Source organism: Belonocnema kinseyi, chromosome 2, assembly GCF_010883055.1.
Source record: "Belonocnema kinseyi isolate 2016_QV_RU_SX_M_011 chromosome 2, B_treatae_v1, whole genome shotgun sequence".
Classification (NCBI taxonomy): Eukaryota; Metazoa; Arthropoda; class Insecta; order Hymenoptera; family Cynipidae; genus Belonocnema; species Belonocnema kinseyi.
The window spans coordinates 79,037,177-79,060,877 of NC_046658.1; the positions used below are offsets into that span (position 1 = coordinate 79,037,177).

At 29.5% G+C, this 23,701-nt stretch overlaps 1 protein-coding gene across 2 annotated transcripts in view; it reads left to right on the top strand.

The window, feature by feature from the left end:
- Positions 1–23,701, top strand: part of LOC117166934 (frizzled-2-like) — a 199,415-nt gene that overhangs the window by 128,005 nt on the left and 47,709 nt on the right. Inside the window, exon 1 of one of the 2 annotated variants that reach the window (XM_033351403.1) lies at positions 12,181–12,459. The exons of the other annotated variant lie outside the window; for it this stretch is intronic. The gene's annotated coding sequence lies outside the window, so the exon portion shown is untranslated. Of the gene's footprint in view, positions 1–12,180; positions 12,460–23,701 lie in introns of those variants that run through there. 2 annotated transcript variants of the gene reach the window in all.

The window sequence follows — 23,701 nt, forward strand, 5'->3', positions numbered from 1 at the left end:
CAACTTATTTACGGATTGTTATTTGTATTATAGTTGTTTGACGATGATACCCAAAATGTTATTTGTTTTTACGTATTTCCAAAGGCTAAGGAGATCCTTCTAGAAAGTCACAATTTTTATTTTTTGAAGCAAATTTTTAAGGGTGATACTCGTTCAGGCCCACCGGTTCTGATTTTTTAAATTAAAAATAACTAATTTAATAATTACAAATTTTTCCTTTATCAATTGTTATCTCATTTATGAGCCGTTGTGGCTCATAAAAGTAAGTTGTGGCCATAAAAGTAAGACGAAGGACTATGTCTCGACTCAGTTTTGAGATGCAGCCAGGCATCGATGTCTTGGAGATGAACTCAAGACATAACCAAGTCGAAATCAAGTCGAACCATTTTTACTCGGGCAAATTCATCTCTTTCATTGAAAACGCAACTGTTATTTGAGATTAAAAAGGACTTTTTCTTCTTTAAAAATTCTACCATTTGGTTAAAAATTCTTCTTCGCAGGTCGAACATTCAACTATGTGGTTAAAAATTGAACTATGTTGTTAAAAATAAAATATTTTATTAAAAATTAATTTTTTTTAAATTCAACACCACTTTATTGAAAATTCATCTGTTTGCATTGAAGATAAGAATATTTTGTTAAAAATGTAACTGTTTGTGATTAAAGTTAATCCTTTTTCGTTTAAAAACTCAACCATAATTTTGTTAACCATTCAACTATATGTTTGCAAAAAACTATCAAATTTTTCTTTTTAGAATTATCATATTATTTATCTAAATAACACATTTGTTTCGCAACACTGCTCCAACCCAGGTCGCTGATCAATTTCTTTAGTGATCACCCTAGGTGGAGAGCATCACAAAGTCATCATGTAAAGCTCTCCACACATACCCATTAGTATCTAAGGTCTTTTCTTTCAGTCACACTTTCCTGTCCTCGCATACCTCTTTAGCTTCATTTACATCCATATACATATTCTCATGCAAGCTCTTGTATTTCTGTGGTTTTTTTATAAAATTTCGCTTTAGGTTCTCAGTTATACCATTCACTCATTCATTCATTCTTTTCTCGGTCTGTTTATTCTTTTTTTCTCAGTCGTTCTTCTTGCATTATCTCAATGTGCCTAAAACATGTCAAAAAATGTATTTCACTCTTGTCAAACAGTGTTTCCTCTACTCCACATTCTTTAAAAATCTTCTAATTAATGAATTTGTCCATTAGCGTTTTACCGCATATATTGCGTAGGAATTGAAAGTCTACCAGGTTAAGTTTACTCTCATCCTTTTCTTCGCTGGTCCAGGTCTCGCGACCGTAAAGTACAGACCACACTGGGTGCAAGTACAGAATTTTATTCTTCGAATCGTGTTCAATCACTCCTCTGTTCCCAGATTGTGCTGATGTCAGTTTGAAATTAATATCTGAATATTTCCAACTTCTCAGTTGCAAGAAGTAAATAATTTTCTGAACAACCGATTCATTAATATAAACTGATTAAAACTAGATCGTTCCCGCAATAAAGTACAAGCATTTCGATATCATTCCTCTTCTTGAGACGATTAATTTTGTTTTATCTGATGAAACATCTCTTCTGTAAGACTCTCTGAAGATAAATGGTTGAAAGTTGAAATGACAACCCCGGATTTTTTGGTGCCTGGAGACCTCTTATAGGACCTCGAATCAGTATGCTAACGAACGTCCCAGATCGTGTCTATGTTTCGCCGTGCCGGTCGATCTCGCAGTCTGTCGGAAAAGAAAAAGGGCTGAAAAAAAGAAAGTACCATTGGCGAACAAGACGCAAGCGAGGTACACGCTGGGCACGAAAGTTGCGAGAATCGCGAGAAGGATAATTAGCGATCGAACCCGGAGAGAGGACTCGCGGTCTACCAGGGCAGGCCAGGCCACCTCGTTATTCGTTACGCGGCGCCCAGCGTGACGTCACTACAGTGTACAGTGTATAGGAATCGTGTACTCACCTACACACGTCAGTGAACTCCCACACGCGTCAATGGTACCACCTACACTTTACAGTTTACTTTACCCGTCTAGTCTAGTCACTATACTACTCGAAAGGAACTTGCGAGGGGATGCACGACACGTTGACGAGTTGGTGGTGAAAGGCCAGGGTCGGTCGTATCGTTTTTCAGCATAACAATCTTTAAGTTTTTTAGAGAAAACTTAGAATCAAGCGAGCGGTTGATCACTCTTGAAATCTCGTGTTCACACCTGCATCAAATCTTTAAAATCCTTTCGAAATCTTTTTAAATTATATTTTTGAAATCGTTAAAATCTTTGTGAAATTTGTCAAATCTTTTAAAATTGATAAAACCTTTCGTAAATATATCTTTTAAAATCGTAAAAATCTTTGGGAAATAATTGAGAAATCTTTTGAAATCTTTGAAATATTTTGATATTTTTGTGAAATCCTTGAAATCTTTGGAAATTTTAATGAAAACTTTGAAATATATTTTGAAATCTTTTGACATGTGTGTTTTCAAGTCCTTGAAATTATTCTGAAATGTATCTCTGAAATCGTTTGAATCTTTGTAAAATCTTTGAGAATTTTTTTTAAGTCCTATGAAAACTTTGTAAAATCTTTTTAAATCTCTGTGAACTCTTTTAAGTATTTCTGAAGTATATCTTTCATATTGCTGAAATGTTTGTGAAACCTTTCAAATCTTTTAAAATGTTTAAAATCTTGAATTTTTTTGCAAATTTGTGAAATCCTTAAGAAATTTTTTGAAAACTTTGTGAAATCTTTAAAAAAAGTTAAATACTTGAAATATTTGAAATTTTAGTGAAATCTTTGAAATCATTTTAAATATTTGCGAAATCTTTGCAACCTTTGCAAAATATATCCTGAAATCGTTGATATCTTAGCGAAATCATTGAGAAATATTTTGAAATCTTTTGAAGTATTTTGAAATTTTGAAATCTTTGAAATCATTTAAATCTTTGTAAAATCTTGGAGAAATCTTTTGAAGTATTTTGAAAGTTTCGTGAAATCTTTTTAAATTTATAATATTTTTTTGTAATCTTTGAAACTGAAACTTCCTGAAATCACGTAAAATCTTTTTAAAATCCTTGAGAAATCTTTTTAAGTCTTTTGAAAGCTTCATAATATCTTTTTAAACCGTGGTGAAATATTTCTAATCTTTCTGAAATATATTTTTTAAATCTTTGTGAAATCTTTAAAATCATTGGAATTTGTGTGAAAACCTTGAAATATTTTGAAATATTTGTGAAATTCTTGAAATCTTTCAGGAATGTTTCCTCAACATCATCGAAATCTTTGAAATTTGCATGAAGTCTGTGCGAAACTTTAGGGAAATCTTTTGAAACTTTTAAATTTTCTGAAACCTTTAAAAAATTTAAAATATCTTTCTGAAATATTTCTAATCGTTCGAATCATTGTAAATTCTTTGAAATCGTTTAAAATCTTTGTGACTTTTTTTAAAGTCTTTTTAAATCTTTGTAAAATTGTTTAAATTTTTGTTCAGAAATAAAAATAATAAAAAGTAATTATGGAAATAAATAAAAAGAAAAGCCTAATTAGGCATTCAGTTTTTAATTTAGATTTTTAAAATGTTATGGTTTCCAATTTAAATCGTTCAAATATAACGAATATAAAAATCAGAATTGAATAAATTTAATCCTTTTCAATTGAACAATCTCTAATTAAGGAACATTTGAAATTGTACACTTGCAAAGTGAAATTTATTTTGAAGCCCTTAAACTGAAATAATTTTAGTACCTTCAAATGATAAAAGTTCTAACTTACAGCATATGCTGCGCAGTTAGAAATTTCTGCGATTTCAAAGTCAAATCATGCAGCAATCTTCTTCGCTTTTGTCCGATCTATTAATTTCTTATGCTCTTTTTTAACTAATTGTACAGTCATAATTACCAATATGTTATAAAAAGAAAAAAGAAACAAATTTTGTAGAATTAATTTCTTTCGCTCTTTGTTTGAATTATTATTATTATATTATTAAATTTTCAATTCCCTCAGACAAATATGTGTACTACCGACTTTGGCGACCGACAGCAGTAAAAAAAGCATAAACTGAGAAATAGTAGCATAATTGAACGAACAGTAGGACATTAATTTCTTAAATTCATCTCGTAAAAAGTTCAATTACAGAAAAAGTTTTATCTAATAAGAAATAGATTTGATGGCGATCTTGCCGATGCTAAATTTTTAGTACCACCATAAAGGAGCAACATAAACAATAGAGTAGAGACACAAAATTCTTGTATCTGGATCTTTTAATCAGAAAAAACTTACATAAATGATACAATGTTTAACAGAGTTAGTGTTTAGTTGTGATGAAAGGGGTACGTGTACACGTACAGGGAGTAAAAATGAGCCTCTCAAATTCACAGAATCACTAACTTTCAAATAGATAAAATAAATGAAAAGACAAAATTTTAAATAAAAAGAAAAAATTTCAAGGAGTAAATCTCTCATTTGATAAGTTTCCTAATATTTTTTGCAGACTTCAATAAAAATTTAAAACAATTTCCAAAGATTTTTCTCAAGAGCATTAAAAAGTTTTACGGAATTTTACCAGATTTTAATGGATTCGACAAAGAAATCTGAAGGAATTTTCCATATATTTAAATCAATTAAAGGGATTACAAGGGATTTTTAAAACTCAAGGTTATTTCATTTGTTTGTTATTTATTTAATATCATTTGAAATATTTTGGAGTATTTTCAAATATTTCAGGGTATTTTAAAAGATTTCAAAGCATTTTCAATTAATTATAGTAACTTAATAGGATATCAAAAGATTTTAAAGAACTGAGGGTATTTTAAAAGATTGCAAGGGATTTTTAATAAATTTAACTTTTGCGTATTTTTTAAACTTCCAAGGAATTTTCAAAAGCTTGAAAAAGTTTCCAGGGACTTTAAAAGATTTCAAAAGATTTTGGATATTTTAGGGAATTTTAAAATATTTCAATCCATTTTCAAGAGATTTTTTTTTTTAATTTTCATGGGAATTTAAAGAATTTCTAAAGGTATTCCATTGGATTTTATAAGATTTTCGTGGATTTAAAAGAATTTATTCAAACGAATTGAGCGATTTCATATAATATTTCACATGATTTTTAAGATTCCAGTGTATTTTTTTAAATACTAAGAAATTTTCAAGAGATTTAAAAAGTTCCAATGGATTTCAAAGAATTTCAAATTACTTGCAATATTTAAGGATATTTCAAAAGCTTGTAAACAATTTTAACGTGCTTTAAAAAATTTCAAGGTATTTCAAAAGGTTGTAAAAGTTTTGAAATGTTTTAGAGTATTTTGAAAGATTCCAAGGAAATTTGAATTCATTTCAATAATTTTTAAGGACTACAAAAGATTTAGAATATTTCAGAGTACACCAAACTCCCGTTTTCAGTCCACTGTTGGCAGTTGCCTTCAAATAGCTTTGGACTGATTTTGGGGGGATCGAAACGTAAATAGTGAGGGTCGCCTGACTCGTTTCCAATTGGAATATATGTCTATATATGTAATGTCGCAACCGCTCTCGCCCTGCTCCCTTGAAAAACTGAAGGAGCCAGAAGTTCTAGGAAGGCGTAGAACGGGGTGACTGAAAGCGAGAGTTTAGTGTATTTTAAATGTTCCCAAGGTATTTTTAATCGATTTTAGTAATTTGATAGGGTTTAAAAGGATTTTAAATAACTTAAAGTATTTTAAAAGATTCCAAAACATTTTCAAGTGATTGCAAAATTTTGAAAGGATTTCCAAAAATTTTAAGGGATTTATAAAACCTAGCTCTCATGTAATGTGGTTCTGAAGAATTTTGAAGGGTATGGAACGATCTTACAGGACCTATAAGGTTTTATGACATTTAAAAAGATTCTATGGGATTTTATCATATTTCCCAGGATGGAAATCTATAATATTTTAATGACCGTCAAAGAATTTTTTTCACAAGAAGTGTGAGATTTCGTGACGTTTTATTTTGAAGAGAACTTTAAATATTTGTTGCAATTCATATGAATTTCTTTGGAATTCACCCTGAATTCTTATTATTTCAATTGGAATGGTTTTAAATTGTTTGGAATTCTCTTGAATTTTGTATCTACTTCAATTCCTATAACTGCACTGAATTTGGCCAAATTCATTGAATTAAACAAAAAAATTTAGCACCTGTTTAATTATTCCTGAATTCTATTAATGTTATCATATTTTTGAATTACTTTCAATTTACTTGATTTCTTTTTATTCGCATTAAATGTTTATGAATTTTATTGATCTTTTGTCATTTCCCTTAAATTCCTCTAAACTCACTCTAATTTTACTGAAATCAATGGATTTTTTTTTACAATTCATTTGAATTCTTTTTGGAATTTAACTTTAATCGTTTTTAAGCACAAAATGCCCAAGTATCAAATTTAATTGAGCTAAAGAATCAAATTAAACGCTGCACAATAGGTAGTTTTTATACCCTGGGATTTTTAGTGTATGCATCAAATTCTTTTAAATTCTTTTTAATTCAAAACAATTAATAATTAATTAATAGTCGCATTATTAATGCAAAATAGTGACTTTTGTCACTCTTTGAAGTACATTAGGATATGGAAGTCCTGAAAATATTCAATCAAATATTTCTAATTCAATACTTATATTTATTTTGTTACATTCATAAATGATTGATTATTAAATTTTTTAGAGAAATGAAAAATTAGTCAGGGAAAAATCAGAGAAAAGTCCAGGAATTTAAAAAATAAACTTTTTCCGTCACCCTGTTTATTATCCTTGAAGTTAAAATTTACAAAAAGAACGGCGATGAACAAAATTCATGTAATACTATTCCAAAAGTATAATTTTAATCAGCTCGAAATTGTATTGATCGAAGGGAGATATAGAAATAGTAATATTCTGTGACGCGAAGTCTTTTATTATTTCCTCGTCTCATACATTTTGTAAGCGTTGTCCATTTCCTGATTGCGAAAAAACCGCTGATGCCAGTTCAGCTTTTATCAGAACTAAAACACCTGCTTTTGAACCGTTGAAACATTAGAATTGTTCTTTCATCACAAAACAATTCCGTAAATTGAATTGTGCTTTAGCTTCATTATTTAAAGATTAAAGTGAAAGAAATGTGTCAAATTTCTATCATACAATGAAGCATATTATTCGATCGAAATAGCAAGAGTTCAGTAATCCGATTTAAAAAGGAATATTTATTATTCCTCAAAAAAATGTATATTGAGGGTGGCTGTAGGCCAGGGGAAACCTGGAAATCAGAAAAAAAAGCCAGGAAATGTTATTGTTCAGGAAAAGTAAGGGAAAAACGGAATTTTGAAAAAAAAGTTCCGTTGATAAGACATTCTATGCTAAAAATCTTATACAAAATAAAAATTCTGGTCTTTGAGTATCATGTTCAGATAAAATGAAAGTTTATTCAGGGAAATGTTGAGAAATTTTGAAAAAGAAGTTTGCGGCCACTCTGATATAATATTCTTGTTATTCATTGATTTGATAAAAAATTTAATAAATTTATTTTGATTTAATTTTCTTCGGCTGCCTCCTCTCTTGAAGATTATATTTTTAGTTATGTTCAAGAATGTGACATAAAATTTTCAAGGAAAAATATCACTTCCCGACGAAGATCTGGCGAGTTGAACGCAAAAAGGTATTGAATTTTATTTCGGTGAAAAATTTAGTTTTCCTTAAATAACATAAACACTAAACAACGTAGAGAAATTGGATTGCCATACAAAAAACATATGTAATAAAATTATCTACAATTATCGACTGTCAAAACTCAAATTTGAACAATTTTACAAAAAGACAATACTCCGCGAGCAATACTTTTCCGCCTGTTCGAACGCCAAGATGGTATTGCAGCCGGCCCTTCAATTCAAATATTTTAGTAGAAAACTAAATTCTTGTTGAAAATTTATATCTTTGTCTTGAAAACTAAAATAAAATCTTTCTTTGTTGAAAATCCAACTATTTCGTTGAAAATTCCCCTTCTTTGGGTTGAAGATTCAACTATTTGTTAAAAAATAAACGTTTTTGTTGAAAATTCATATGTTGGTGCTTAAAATTCAACTATACTTTTTGTTAGTTCAAAATTAAACTATTTTTAGAAAATTAATCTTTTTGGTTTAAAAAGTCATTTGTTTTAGTAGAAAGTTCATTTTTTTCTGGTAATAATGCAATGTTTTGATTTATAATTAATCTTCTTTGATTGTCGATTCAACGACCTTGATTTTATAAATTAAATACTTTCTTGGTTGAAATATTAGATATTACATTATTCGTTGAAAAATCATATATTTTTTTTCAAAATTCAACTTAATTAGTTTCAAGTTGAACCAATTTGATAACAAATCATGATTCTGTTGTTGAAAATTCATCTCTTTTGTTTAAATTTGGATTAAAATTAAATTTTTGAAACTGAAAATGTAACTGTTCCAGGTGAAGATTCATATTTTCAGTGCATCTCTGGATAAAAATGCAATTAGCGATTTATTTAAAAATTCATGTATATTGTTGACAATTATTTTTTTTTGTAGAAAATTAATCTTTTTGGTTGAAATCTCAACTAATACATTTTTTGATGAGAATTCATTCTTTTGGGTTGAAAATTAAACTATCTTTTTCAAAATTCAAATATTTTTTTAAAAAGTCAATTTTTCTTTCGAAAATCCAACTCTTTTTTTTAAACTTCATTGTTTTGTTAAGATTTTTTTTTTGTTCATATTCATATTTCTATTGCAAATTCAACACTACGGAACGGATATTCAACTACCTTTTGAAGAATTCGTCTTTTTGGATGGAAAATATAACTATTGGTTTGTGAGTACAACTGTTTTTGGTTGAACACTAATCTTTTTTATCAAACATTCAACAATTTGATTGAAAATTCATCTTTTATGGTTTGAATCTACTTTTCTTTGCTTATTATGTTTTCCTCAACTTTTTGTATCACCTCATGCAACTTTAAAAGGGAGGATGTTATTTTCTCTCCTAAAAAGGTGATAAGAGAAGATGGGTAAATATAAAAGGGAGTCGAGCTGTGGAATACCAGGACGAGAAGTTATCACTAATTTTGGAGGCCGAGCCTTGTGCTCTGATAAAATATTATACCTTTCAATTCAACAAAAGTTTAACAAAGTGGCAATTTCCGAAATTTAAAGTATTTTAGAATTTGATAAAAGAATTAAATTAGGAGCATTATTTGCAAGTATGAATAACACTTGCAATTTTCAAGCATTTAGATTCTGAAGAATATATTTTTAAAAAATTGAATAATAAATATGATCATAAAGTCAAATAAGCGTGGTTTTGAGGCCAGTTAACAAAAGCTCATCTTTATGTATCACTTGTATTGACAATATTTTTTGGCAAAATTTCCCATTGTAAAAAAGAGTCAAATTCTAAAAGATCATTGTACTTTATCTCATTTCTAAATCGCAATGAAATTTGTAAAAATAAAAAAAAAGATATAGACTTAAAATATTGAAGCAAACATTGGTATAAAATTGCTTCGTTTTTGAAAAATAAAATGACATTGCAACGATAAATGAGTTTACCTAAATTTTTAATTGCTTTGTGTCATTATCTGCTCTAAATACTTTGCCAATCTAATTATTAAAATTTGTTGCACTTACACTTAATTCCCTTTCATATTACGGAGGTATTTTATCATATTATTTTTCAAATATAACTTATTATACTTTGCTCCAAATATAGTTTGCTTTTCAGAATAGTGAGTTTTGTGTTTACTTTAGTGTTGATTTAGGATCCTCTTTATTACTATATAGTACATGAACAATACCAAGAATTTGAAAGTTCGAAATTCTTAACTCTATTCATCCACTTTTTTTCCTCACTATCGCTCTTTCAAACAGTTTAGCATTTTTTCACTAAAGTTCCAATTTCGTAATTTCAGTTTTAGCCTGAAAAAGAGGTCTGGCGTGGTAATAAAATCTCAGGTGTTCTGCTCAGAATGCTTTCAAAATAATGGTTTAAAAATGGAATTTTCGGCTCCTTCTGGTATTAACGTTAGTTGAAAATTCTATTAATTCACTTGAAATTCACTAATAAAACGGTGAAACCCGTAACCGTTATTGATTTCATTCAGTAACCCATTTCTCAAAGATTAGAGAGATAGATTATACTATAAACTCAGTTTCATTAGAATTTAATGTACGTTCAGTTGAATTCCCACATCAATTCATTTTGAATTCAATCCACCACATTTGAATTTCTTGGAAATTACATTACTTCGCCTCTTATGGAAAATCGATTTCAACGGAATTCAATTGAGTTTGTGGGTATTCAAATTAATTCAATTGACATTACTTTTCTTCAATTAAATTAAGTAACTTCATACGCTTAAATTTCAAGAACTTAAACTAAGACTAGACTTTGGGAATTTTACACTTTTTTTTTAATTAAAGGTTTTCAAGTTATGCTGCTATGAAAAATTTAAAAATGTATAATAATTCTGAATTTAAAAAAATCTCGAATCCACGTAGAAACAAGACGTAGGAATAATGTTCGATTATTCGAGGAAAAATATGTTTCATATCGTTTTTCGAAAATTATTTAGAGAACGAAATATTAAATATACGCTTGTGTTTGGAAAAATAATACATTTGGTTAAATAAATATAATTTTTTATAATTGATAATTGAATAATTGACTTTATATGTGTATGTCTTAAAACTTAAAAGAAACCTTTCAACCAGATTATAATTCCTGAATGCACATATTTTCCAAAATTAATTGCAGAATAATAAAACTAACATTTTTCCAGTTATAGTTTCAGAGGTATGGTCACATTTTCACGTTTAAATTGATTATAATTGAATATTTGTAATGCAGAAACATTTAATCAAAGAAAATTTATATTCAATGTAAAAGATGAATTTTCAACGAAATAGTTGAAATTTCAACCATAAAAGATCAAATTTTAACTAAACATTGAATCGTTAAATTTTCAGTTAAAAAAACTTATTTTCAATTAGTTGAATTTAAATAAAAAAGTCTAATTAGTAACATAATAGTTGCATACAAAACCAAATAGTTGAACTTTAAATTAAAATGATGAACTTCCAACCCGAAGAATTTATTTTTTACTAGGTAGTTCAACTTTAAACGAAATAGTTTATTTTTCAAGCAAAGAAATTAATCCTCAACGAATTTTAACCAAAAATAATCAATATTCAACTAAGAAGATTAATTTTCTATCAAAAAGGACGAATTTTCAATAAAATACATGAGCTTTCAACCAGAAAAGATCAGTTTTCAACCAAAAATGGAATAATAGTAATAGATGTTATTTGTGTCGACCAGAATAGTACTTAATAAAAACTGTGGAAGTTTTTCTGACTACTGTTAGGAAAAACTTTCACACTTTTGGTCAAAAATGGAACAGCTTTTGTTTTCTGTAAAAAAATTAATTCTTACAAAAAAAAAAGAATTTTTAGCAAATTAATTAAATTTCCAACCGAAGACCTGGATTTTCAACTAAAACAATGAATCTTCAACAAAACAAACAAAAATAATATTTAAGAAAGAGTTCAATATTCAACCAGAATTGAATTTTCAACCAAAAAGTTTACTTTTGAATCAAGATGATTAATTTTCTTCAAAAAATGAGGAGTCTTCAACAAAATATATGACTTCACATGTCAATGGACAAATTGAGGGCACGGGGGGGTCACCGAAATGTCAAGATTACCACAAGGGGGAGGGATGAGTAAAAAATTACTGTAATTACCGTCACATAATATGTGGACTCTCCCTTTCATTGTTTCATAAAACTTGCAATGTTTCAGTGAAACATTTCTTTCACTCACATCCCTATCTTTATTGCTTGGCCAAGACAAGAGTTATATTCCTAAACCCTCAGCACAATTCGTCTTCTATTTTTTCTCACTTCCTCTTCTATTTTTGCTCACATCCTTCTCTTCAAACACCAGCAGTCCAGCTTTTTTTACCCAATCCCCACACATTTTTTTACATCGAATTTTCCCCTGAAGCCGACCCTGCAAAGGAGGTCTGACTGGGTAAGCAGGCCTAAGGGGAGATAGAAGAGGCGGAGGGGTAAGGGCCCCTCCGTCGCCTGCACTGTTTGCGCCACGCTCCTCCACCTCTCCACCTCGGCGACTGCCAGCAGCCAGCTCAGTGCGTTCCCATTCGCTGAAGGGGAAGGTTCGTTTCTTCTCGCATTGTTCCGCACGTGCCAAATCGATCCATTTTCCGATCACGTTCGTCTAACCGCGAGGGTTCGTTCAACCACCGGTGCTTCATCCCCGCGAAAAATAAATTCGCGGGAATTTTGAATTTGAAAAATCAGTGCATGTGTGAGAAAGTTACCAGTGTTGTTTCAGAAAAGTTCTTTCAGACCAGGGACAGCAACCTATTGACTCAAAACAAAAATGGATTAAATTCAGGAAATTCGACATTCACCGACGGCAAATCAAGGTGAGATTTCTATCCTTTTCAAAAGAGGAATTGAATCGATGAATTACACGAATCGGGAGCAGCTTAGCGATCCCTTACGTTTTGCACGCTTGCTACACTCGCTAGAACTGAAAACGAGCATCACGTCTCGGGTTTATAATGATTGGGGAGTCCCCAGAAAAGGGAAGAAACGCCAGGAAATTTGGATAAATTGATGTTCTTTTTTTTAAATTTCCTATGGCCATTACAATGGATCTTATAGAAATTCTTAAATTTTTATCAATATTATTATCTGAATGTGTATCAAGTTCAAAAATACTTCATCTTTAACGTGATTGATAAAATCAACAAATAAAGTGTCCATTGATTATTGTAACAAAATTTAGAAGAGAGACAGAAACACAAATAATACAAAAATAGTTTACTTCGTAATTTTTTTTTAATGTAGTTATTTGCATATTTACAAAAGCTTATTCAATTCCTTGAGCGTGCTTGACGTTTCTCTACGCCACGCTATTATGAACATTATTATTAGTCATCTTTTGAATTAAACAATGTTTGCTAAACAATATTTAAAAAACATGACGGATATAACGATAAAGAACGTTTCAAGGGATCGAAGTAGCTTTCATAGATTTCAATTCAATGAAAATAACGACTTCTGCCTAGAGCGGAAAAAAGAATACAAATATGCAAATGTCTACATTGAAATAAACAATTATGACAATTATTACTATCAAAAATAATCTTCGAAGATGCTTTTTTATAAATTTGGTGGTACTATACGTTTTAAAAATTGGCCGAAATCTATTCCCATATCTTAAGCAGATACTTTTTTTCTTTGCTTAGGTCTTTTATCATCCGATTCAAATTGTTTGGACCTTTTTCTGTCACCTTCAAAAAAAAATATTGATGAAAACAGCTTATATTCATCCGAACTGATGATGCACTTTTATCGATTGTAACAGGTTACATCTTGGCGTTCCAATCTTAAAAGTCATTTCTCACAATTCAACTGTCACCAATTATAGAAAACTCTACCACTCAATCTGAAGATTGGTTTGTAAATAGAATAGAATTTTCCTTATAAAAAGACACAAACAAGATTTAAGAATGTTTAGTTTTTTCCGAGATATTAATGATTGTAAAAATTGTGAAACATTTTTTTAAAAGGAGTTTTCATGCAGATTGGCTTATTAGTGAAATTACCGATTTCATATTTATTTAGTGATAGGTTTTTGGAAACTTGAGATAAATTCGCTAATTTCCACAATTAAGAAACCCTTCCATGCGTCGGATTCGGGCGACTGTTTTTTTCTTGCAACTGTTTTTCTCAAATTGCTCGCTAATGTAACTATTTTTTCAATTGGCTTTTTTAACCAAATTTCGCTATATTTACTAAAATAACATATCAGCCGTCTCAAAAATCGGAAATTTCAAAACATTTAAATGGATTTTAATAAAAAACGTTTCTAAAACTGTCAAGAATTTTTTAAAATAGATTTCTACATATTCCAAGGGGTTGTTTTAAAGGATTTTGTGGAGTATCTTTTGCGGTCTTTGTCAAATTTTAAGGGTTTCAGAGAATGTCACAATATTTCAGGGATTCATACAGAATTCAAGGATTTCCAGCCGATTTCACTGAATTTCAAGGGGGATTTCAAGCCTTTCAAGGTATTTCAACAGATTTGAAGAAATTTCAGAAAAATATCAAAAATTTCAAGGGGCTTATATTTGATTAGATTTGACGGGATTTCAACGACATCATAACCTTTGAAAGATATTACAGATTTCAAGCTGACCCCTCAAGAATCCACGAGATTTGAAGGATTTTATCAGTTTCAAGGGATTTCAGAGAGTATGTAGTTTTCAAAGAATTTCGTAAGATTTCAAAAAATTTGGAAAGTTTATAAATGAGTATTTTGGACGTCAGTGATATTAATAATATTTCAAAGTATTTCAACGAATTTCGTAAGAATTTTAGGGAATAGTTTCACTATATCTAATAAATTAATAGAATTAAAAAAAAATGATTTCAAGGAATTTCTACGATGTTTCAGGGGTTTCAAAAAATTTCAAGAGATTAAAAATCCATGCGTGGAATGGATTTCAAAGGATTCTAAAGAGCTCGTCATTTTTAAGGAAATTATGAAAGACATTTTTTACAAATATTTTACCTATTTACAAATTTTTTAGGGGATTTTACTTGATATTTGTGGGGATTTCAGAAGATTTAAGAGGATTTATTCTGGAGAGATTTCGAAGGATTGTAAAGAGTTTAGGTTTTTTTAATTCTAACGAATTAAGCAAGATTTCAAAATTTTTAAGTGCTTTTAATGAATTTTATCGGGTTTCAGAAATTGTCAAGATTTCAAAAAAAAAAAAAATATTGTAAGAAATTTACTTAAACTTTCAAAGAGATTAAAAAGAATTTGGTGAGCTTTCCAAAATTTTCACAGGATTTCGCCAGACTTTAAGGGCTTTTAATATATTTCTAAGATTCCCTCATTTTTTAAGCAATTTCAAAATATTTTAACAGATTTTTGTGGAATTAATAGGGATTTCAAAAGATTTAAAAGATTTGATCAATCTCAAGGCATCTGAAAAGAGAATTCTCTCGATTTTTGTCGAATGTCAAAATTTTAAAGAGATTTGATCAGTTTCAATGGATTTAAAATGGTTTTTAAAAAGTTTACTGTATTTTAAATGATTTCAACGAATTTAAATATTTCAACATTTCTAAGAGTTTTCAAAGAATTTCATAGGTTTTTAGAAAATTTCAAAGTATTTCAAAAACGTATCCAAAGGATCAATGATATTTAAAAGGTAGCAAGAGATTCAAACGTATTTCTATCCAACTTTAGAGATTAAATTAAATTTCAAGACATTTTTAAAGATTTCAAGGAATTTCTCCAGAATTTAGAGATTCATAACATTTTAAAATAAATGAGATTATATAGCAAATTTAACAAATCGATAAGCCCGCGATTTAATATTTATAAGATTGCTAGACTATTTTCCGATTATTTAAAATTTAGGGTATTTTATAGAATTTAGGCTACGATTGACATTATTTTGAATTTATCAACCGAATCCACGGCCTGCAGTTTAAATAAAATTTTTTTCTTTTTCGCTCTTCAATAGAAATCCTCTGAAAATGTTAAAAACTAGTGAAAGAAGAATCCGATATTTTCATATTTACCTAGCTAGCGATTAGTCACAGCTTGATGAATGGAAAAAATACTACAAAGTCGCTTCGATTCGCTTTATTATAGAAGGCCCCAAACTTTCCGCAGGTATGCTGTACAAGAAGAGGAACCTGCAGAATGCACGGGTATGCACTGTGCAGGCATTTCTGTGCTAGGCAGATGCGGGGTTGTATAGGATGGTAGAATCGTAGAATTGTAGATTGTAGAACACCCAAAGGTAGGATCGACTCTACCTACTACCGTCATATGATGTCGAATATATGCTGGGTTCGAGTTCTGCTGGCTTCTCTCGACTCCAGAGATTCTATGAGAAGGCGAATCTCGAGGAGAACAAAAGACTCGTGCCGAACAATGGCAGTGTTTCCTTTTTTACATACCCACTTGGAACTAGAGAACAAGGCATGCATAAACGATCGTTCTCTAATATCGATATCCACCTAGTACTCTCCAAGGGCTAAGGGTTCAACTCTTTGAACTGCAACTGCAGAAAATCTGCACGGAATCTTCAAGATCAAGACTCATAACTTTTCGTCCAAGGAGCAAATTCTGGATCAAGATTAAGATCGATCGTGAGCTTCAAATCGTATTATGAAAAGTATGGGATTGCTCTTTTGTGGAACATATAAAGGTGGCCATAGGTCAGGGAATTTCAGGGAAAAGTAAAGAATTTTGAAAGACATCTTGACAAGTCAGGGAATTTCTATAAGAAGCGCTTTAGAGAAAAAGCGGTTAATGCGGCGCGGTTCCTTTTAGAAAAATCTGCGTATTATGAACAAATGAAATTAGGTGCCATCTCTATGCATTCGCGATTGCAATCTCAAATAATGCAGAAATTCGTTCGATTAAGATAATTATTTAATTTTCAAAATGACAATTTTCGGGAGTTTTTCATATATTATGACAGTTGCAAAAAATAATTCAAGCCTGCAGTATTTAGTTTCTTATGTATTAAAACTTTATTTATATTGATCTTCTGACTTTCCCTGAAGGATTTCGTGTGTCACAAATAGATGAGTTTAGTTAACAACTGTAAATAATAGTCTTATTTCAATACTGTTAACAAGCGGGTCAGACGAAACAATATGGCCGCCAATTTTTCTAGATGTCATAACGACATAACCTTAAAATTTTGTCACACAGTATGATCAGAAATCATAAAAAGTCCCCATTTATTGAGCTAAACTGTATTCCAAGAACGTCGGCCATCTTGACTTGAGTTGATACATGATCCCGACTCAGATGATTACGATCTTAAAATTCGATAAGTCATTCCGGCCGATCAAAATGATTTGGTTAGAAAATTATTTTTCGTTTTGAAACAGACAAAATTAATAGTGCGCACCGAATTACCCAACAGGTAGAGTAAAATGAAAAATGTGGAATTTTTTGAAATAATTATGAAGTATTTTAATTAAATATATATTCATTTTTTTCGGTGAATTAAGCAAAGCGAATATATGGAGCTACGTTTTACATATTTGGCCGTTACATTATTAATGATGTTTTGCTTTCTACTAATTGATTTATGATTGTATATTATACACGGCATATAATATCTACTCCTCTCCTAATTAATTATCAAGTATAATAAATTTGAAATTATTAAACTTAATTTTGACATTTTTTATGCTATCTGTAAAAAAATTCTGTGTTAAACAATGTACGAGATTAAGATTTTGAATATTAATGGTCAGAAAAAACGAAACATATTAGGCCAGAAAGATTAGGGAATTTGGAACGTGAAGTTTTGCGGCGACATCGACATAATATTCTTTTTATTCATTTATTTTCATTGTATTTCTATTTCTTTTTTTGAAGTTCATTTCTTATAACGGTTCTGGTTTTAGTTAAAAATTGTATTATTTGGTTGAAATTTCAACAATTTTGTTAAAAAGACATTTTTTGTTTTTAAATTTAATTATTTTGTTAAAAATTTATCCTTCTGGTTGAAAATTCACAGTTTTGAACTTGAAATGTAACTTCAACCTTTTTCGTTGAAACCAAAAAGATTATTTTTGGTTTGCCATTCCTCTTTTTTTTGGTTAAGGATGAAACCGTTTGGTTGAATATTAAATTTTGTCTTGAAAATTAATATTTTCGGGTGGAAAATTAAATTTTTTAACACAAATTTCGTCTGCGGGCTTGGAAGTTCAATAATTTGGATGAACTTTTTTTTGTTCTTACTGAAAAATAGTTGTTCAAAATTCACCTTTTTGATTGGTAATTCATCGTGTTAGTTGAAATTTCATATCTTTGGTTGAGCATTTGACTATTTTGCTGAAATTTAGTTTTTTCTGTCGCCTTTTTGGTTTTAGAACTGTCCTCTCTTGTTAGAAATGTCATCGTTTTTTGTTGAAATATCAACTGATACTAACATTTTTGGTTGGAGATCAATCTTTGTATGTTGAAAATCCAACAGCTTTTCGATATGATGGTGAAAAAAATTGATGTATTAGTTTGAATTCAAATTGTTAATGTAGAGAGAAAAATGTATCTGATGATCTGTTTAACTTAAATACGATCTTAAATTATATAATAATGGATTGCTTTATGATGGCTATAAAAATATGTTTTAATTCAAACAAACGACCCTATTGTGGTCAATCCTTTTAACGATTTCGCAGTATTTCAATGAAGTTACTAAATTGACTGATTAAAAACGAATGCTTTTAGATTGATAGACCCTTTAGATCTGAATCATAAGCACTTTGAAAGCACTTTCAATTCCAAAGCTTTTTTGAACATTGTACAAAGTCTGATTGAAAGTACTGTTCAATTAAAGTTTTATAGAGCTGTTTACTTCAACAAAAACTGTTTCAAAAACCAAAACGGTTGATCGAGCTAATTCAGCTAAAAAAAATTAACGACCAAAATAAATTTTCGGTTAAAAACTAATCACCTGAAATGCGAAAATGTTCAAATATTTCACGATCGCGATCTTAAACTGTTAAATCATTTTTATACTTCTGAAGTACTGTTTTAATATAATCTTCTCGTGCAGATGGTACTTTTTATATTAATATTTTTGAGATAACAAACTTGATGTTTGACGACCTTGTTTTTAACATCCTCGAGTGATTTATTTCATTAGTATGTAGGTCGACGTGTGATGCAAAATATAACCAAGTTATAACTCCGATAATAATTCAAAACATATGAATAGGATATGCCAGTGAAAATTTCAACATAAATTAAATTTTAATTTAAAAATAGTTGGTTTTTCTCAAATTCCATTGTTTCGAAAAGTATTTCTTTTGAAATCACTGGAAACACATTCCTGCAACTACAATTCAATAAAATTAGCATTGTAAAGTGAAATTTTTCGTTCAAGTTTAACAGTGATTTAAATTTTTTTATATAAATAAAATGAATCGAACGTTTCGGTTTACATGTTTTTAATCTATAGAAAGAGAATTTCTTGAATTAAACATTTCATGATAAAATATCAGTGTACAACTTCTCGATAATATTCAAGATAAAAGTAATGATTATTTATGTAAAGAATTTAAGTACTAACTTCTTTATCGAAAGATTGATTATGAAATCAATTTAGAGGCAGGTATGTTAATGTTAAATTTAAATCGAGTTTAATTATATACTTGATTATATGACATTTCTTATCCCAAACAACAGTAATGAAATACACATCTCTTCAGTAAAAAATTGAACTACTAATTTCCTCTTTCACTCAAGCTGCTTATTTTCCTTATGTAAAAACTATAGAAAAGATTTGTATCTAACAGAAAAATTCCCAAACTTGATAAATACTGAAGAGTCTTTTAAATATATTCAAAAATTCCCAACGTACAAATAATCTAATGAGTCACTCAATTTAGTATTTTCTACAAAATAAGGATTTTATGTTCTCCTGATATGAGAATGTTACAAAACTTCAGGTTACAGTGAAAGTGAGGCACATTTGTGATTAAAATTTAAATATCCAAAGGTACCCTCTAAATTTGAGTCAGTCAAAAGTGACCAAAAAATGTTAAAAAAATAGTTCATTTTCAACAAGATAAATGAATCTTTAACTGATAAGATTAATTTTCTACAAAAAAGTCGAAATTTGAACCAAAAAGTTGAATTTTTAGCAAAACAGTCCTACTTTGAATCAAGTAGTTGAATTAAAAAAAAAATGAATTTTTCCCCAAGAAGAAAAATTTTTACAAAAAAATAAAGAATTTTTATGAAAATAGTTAAATTTTCAACCATGAAGAGGATTATTCAACTAAAATCGTGATTCTTTAACGAAAAAAATGAATGTGAAACAAAAAATGTAATAGATAATATTCCACACAAAAAATGTAATAAAAAATGTTTGAAATTAATATTTCAGCCAAAAAATTATTTAATTTTAAATATAAAACAGCGAAATGCTACCAAAAATGACGAATTTACAACGAAATACATGAAATTTTACTGAAAGAGTTGAATTTTCGATCCAAAATAATTAATTCCCAACCAAAGAAAAGAATTTTTACGAAAAATATGAATTTTCAATTTTAAAATGATGAATTTTGAACAAAGGAGTTCAATTTTCAACCAAGTTTTCTGTAGTTGGATTATAATTTTAAAATATTGATTTTTAACAGAAAATGTATTAATTGATTTAGTATATTGTAGAGAAAAATAATTTTAGTAAATCATTATAATAGCGGATAAATCAGTGAATTCTATTGACTGAAAATGAGTCATTTCAAGTGACTATTTGGTTCAGTCAGCAATATTGTTTACGAAATAAAGAATATATTTGATACTTCTTAATTTAACTCGAAACAAAATATCCAACAAAATGTACATATATTCTTTTGTTACTACTAAAAATCTAGTTGAATCAATAGTTAAATCTCAGAATTCAAGTTTTTAGATCCAGTTTGAAAATGCCGACGCCACTTATTGAAATCTAAAATGATTGAATCCGGAAACTGGGTCCGATTTGATTGCAAGTGATTTGCAGAACTCGAAATATACTTTGTAAAGAGAAATAATAGGGAAAAGGCACATTGTGTGCACCGATCGTTGAGCATTATGCTGACTGAATGGATAGGGAGCAGAATGGAGTGATTACGTTCTCGCGCCACGGTCAGCGACCGTCGTAAAGGCGTGATTGGATGTGTGTGCACATGCTCAATTTTTTTTTCTTGATACTTTGTGACTTCGTAACTTTGTATATCAGCAGATGTAGAATGCATACTCTCCGTGCTAGCAATCTAGGGCGGGTGCGAATTGTTGCGAAAGGAGTGGGAGCCGAACTTGAAGATGCCGTTGAAAACTGATCCCTTATGTGGTATTGTGGCAACCAAGTAACCCAGAACTAACTTTTTAAGACAGTTTTCCTCACGCAACCATTTTCTCAATAGCATTTACTCAGTACTGACTCGTGAAATTTTTCCAACGTTATACTGTTCAATTTCAATGAAAAATGGATGACCATTTTCAGTGCATGTTTCCCAAGATATCCTAAAATAACACTTTCCGGTTTCTCATATTTTTCACATTTAAAAAAAATCCTTTTTCTCAATTTTTTTATTTTCTCACGAACGTGACGAATTACCTCTGCCTTGAGAGGTTACAGAAATTTTGTTACGTCCTAATCTGAAATACAAAATTAAAAAATTGAAGAAAAAAAATATAAAGAAATATTTTTAAAAAAGCATTGAAAAAATTAATAATGTGAAGGAAACAAACAAGTGGGGCCATCATATCACGGCGTTCACGTCGTCAGTGATCCTATGAAGTTTAAAGTGAAAAATAAAATTTATGTAAGGAATTGTATAAATATAAATTTATGTTTGAAATATCACAGGTCATGCTTATCTTTCATTAACAATGCAAGAATGTTCATGAAAATGTTATTGACTATCTTACAGATTTTGTTGTTTAAATTATGGAAACCGATTTGATGATTGTAAGGCATCACGAAAAAAAATCTCCTTGACAACGAATTTGGAATGTCGACATTTTGAATATGTGCGAAATTGATGTTTAATATAAAAACCATTTCTTTGCGTGAGCATTTTGAATTCCTGCACTGTTATGATAGTTTTGAAAACGTATTTTTCGCGATGTTCTGGAGTTGGATAAAATTTGAGAGAAACAAAATTCCCTTAAATTTAAGAAAACGGAATATCCATTTAAAAAGGTGTGATGCTGTCTTGAAAAAATACTATTCTTTATTTAGAGACAGGTATGTTAATGTTTTATTTAAATCGAGTTGAATTATATACTCCATAACGTTTTATTTCTTATCACGAATGACAGTAATTACTTTAATACTCTCTCCTTAGTAAAAAATTAAACTACTTATCTCCTCTTTTAGTCACGCTGCGCATTTTAGTGATGTTTTTGTCCACGAGTGAAGTAATCAACTGATATGAATAGACAGCTTATATAGTTTTTTTTTCTGTGAAGCAATGATGGAATTTTAAAAACACTATTTCTGTCATCGTTGTACTTAATTTATTGCTACCTCTTGTCAGACACGGTCACACACTCCACACCTCAAAGTCAATCAATGTTTACAATAATTTAGAAAATTAAAAGCAACAAGCTTGAAATATTTTATTTAATAAAAGTTTTAAAAAATTTTATTTTTCCATTTTGTTTGTAAACCTGAATTGCAATTTTTTATTAATTCTGATTTAACTCTTTAAAAACATCAGGTCAGTACAATTCTTTTTAAATTTCAAGATAAAGTATTAAAAATGGTTAATTTTACAATTGATTGTACTTAAAATAAGCAATTAGCAATACGCTTTGACGTCATAGAAATATCAGAGGATTCAATATTATAAAATTATTTTTATTTGAAATCATTAATAATTAAACAATTTTGAATACAAAACGTTACTATATTAATAATTACTTACTTTTCCAAAAAAGCCTTTTTGAACTCTTTGAATGCTTCCAACTATCGATTAATATTTTGAAACATTTCAATTTTAAATTTAACCATTCTTTCGAAAAATGAGTAATAAGTCTATTTTTAGTTGATTTCTTAGGAATCACCTATGGACACTAGACGCAAATAAAAACGAATCTCTAAACATCCTAAATATCAGACATTTTTCTAAAGAACGGCTTAATGTTCAGTTTGGTATTTTTCCCGATATGCAAATTTCAAATACTTTACATTATAAGGATTATAACTAAAAAGTTATTTAATGCCTGAGACTTAAAATAATAAAGTAAATAAAATGTGAATACTTTGTATCGTTAAATAGCTTGGAAGCAAGTTTTTCCATTTCTGGAATTTCAAAAACAAGTTCCTCATTTACAGCACGAAAGCCTACTTAACCGGTTACATTACGATGATGTTCCTTCTGTTATCTTCAATATTGTTCGAGTGTTTTCAATTTCACACTGTGGACTTCAACCACTCAATATATAACTGCATTTCACGATTTTGCGCATTTTACACAACTCCAAATAATCATTGGGCATTCTCTTATCTTGCATGACTCAGATCATGCCATTTATCTTGCAGCTTCTTAAAAGATTCCCCAATCGCTATTTTGTTCAGACAAGGCATTTATTTAACATGCCGCAGCCAAATGCAAATGTTATCCAGTAGTCGCGACAGAAAGAAATTTTAGAGAAAAGGGGAAAAGACGAAACCTATATCTCTGAAATGTCTTGAGTGCTTTCGACGAGAATACTCATAATGTATGAGAACCTTATCTTATCGGTACGCAACCGGCGGGAACGAGTAAACACCCTTAGAGAGATATCACTACTCACTTTTACGTGTTTTACATTCAAGCATATTGTATAGGTTAGGAAACGGAGATTAGTACAATCTTTTGAAAGTAAGGCTTTCAAGATTGTCTTTGACTTAAAGCCTTAAAGCTTCCGGGTAGCTGTATAATGCAGATATTGTTGCATTTGCTTCTACAAACAAAAATTGTAAACGATTTTTTTATCACGTTTAACAATGTTCTTTCTTCGTGGGATTATCGTTGAAAGGAAGAATTGATTCAACAATGTCTGGGTTCCAATTTCTGATTACTCAAGCTCAACTTCTGTTCTGCTATGAAGCGAAATTGTATAGTATA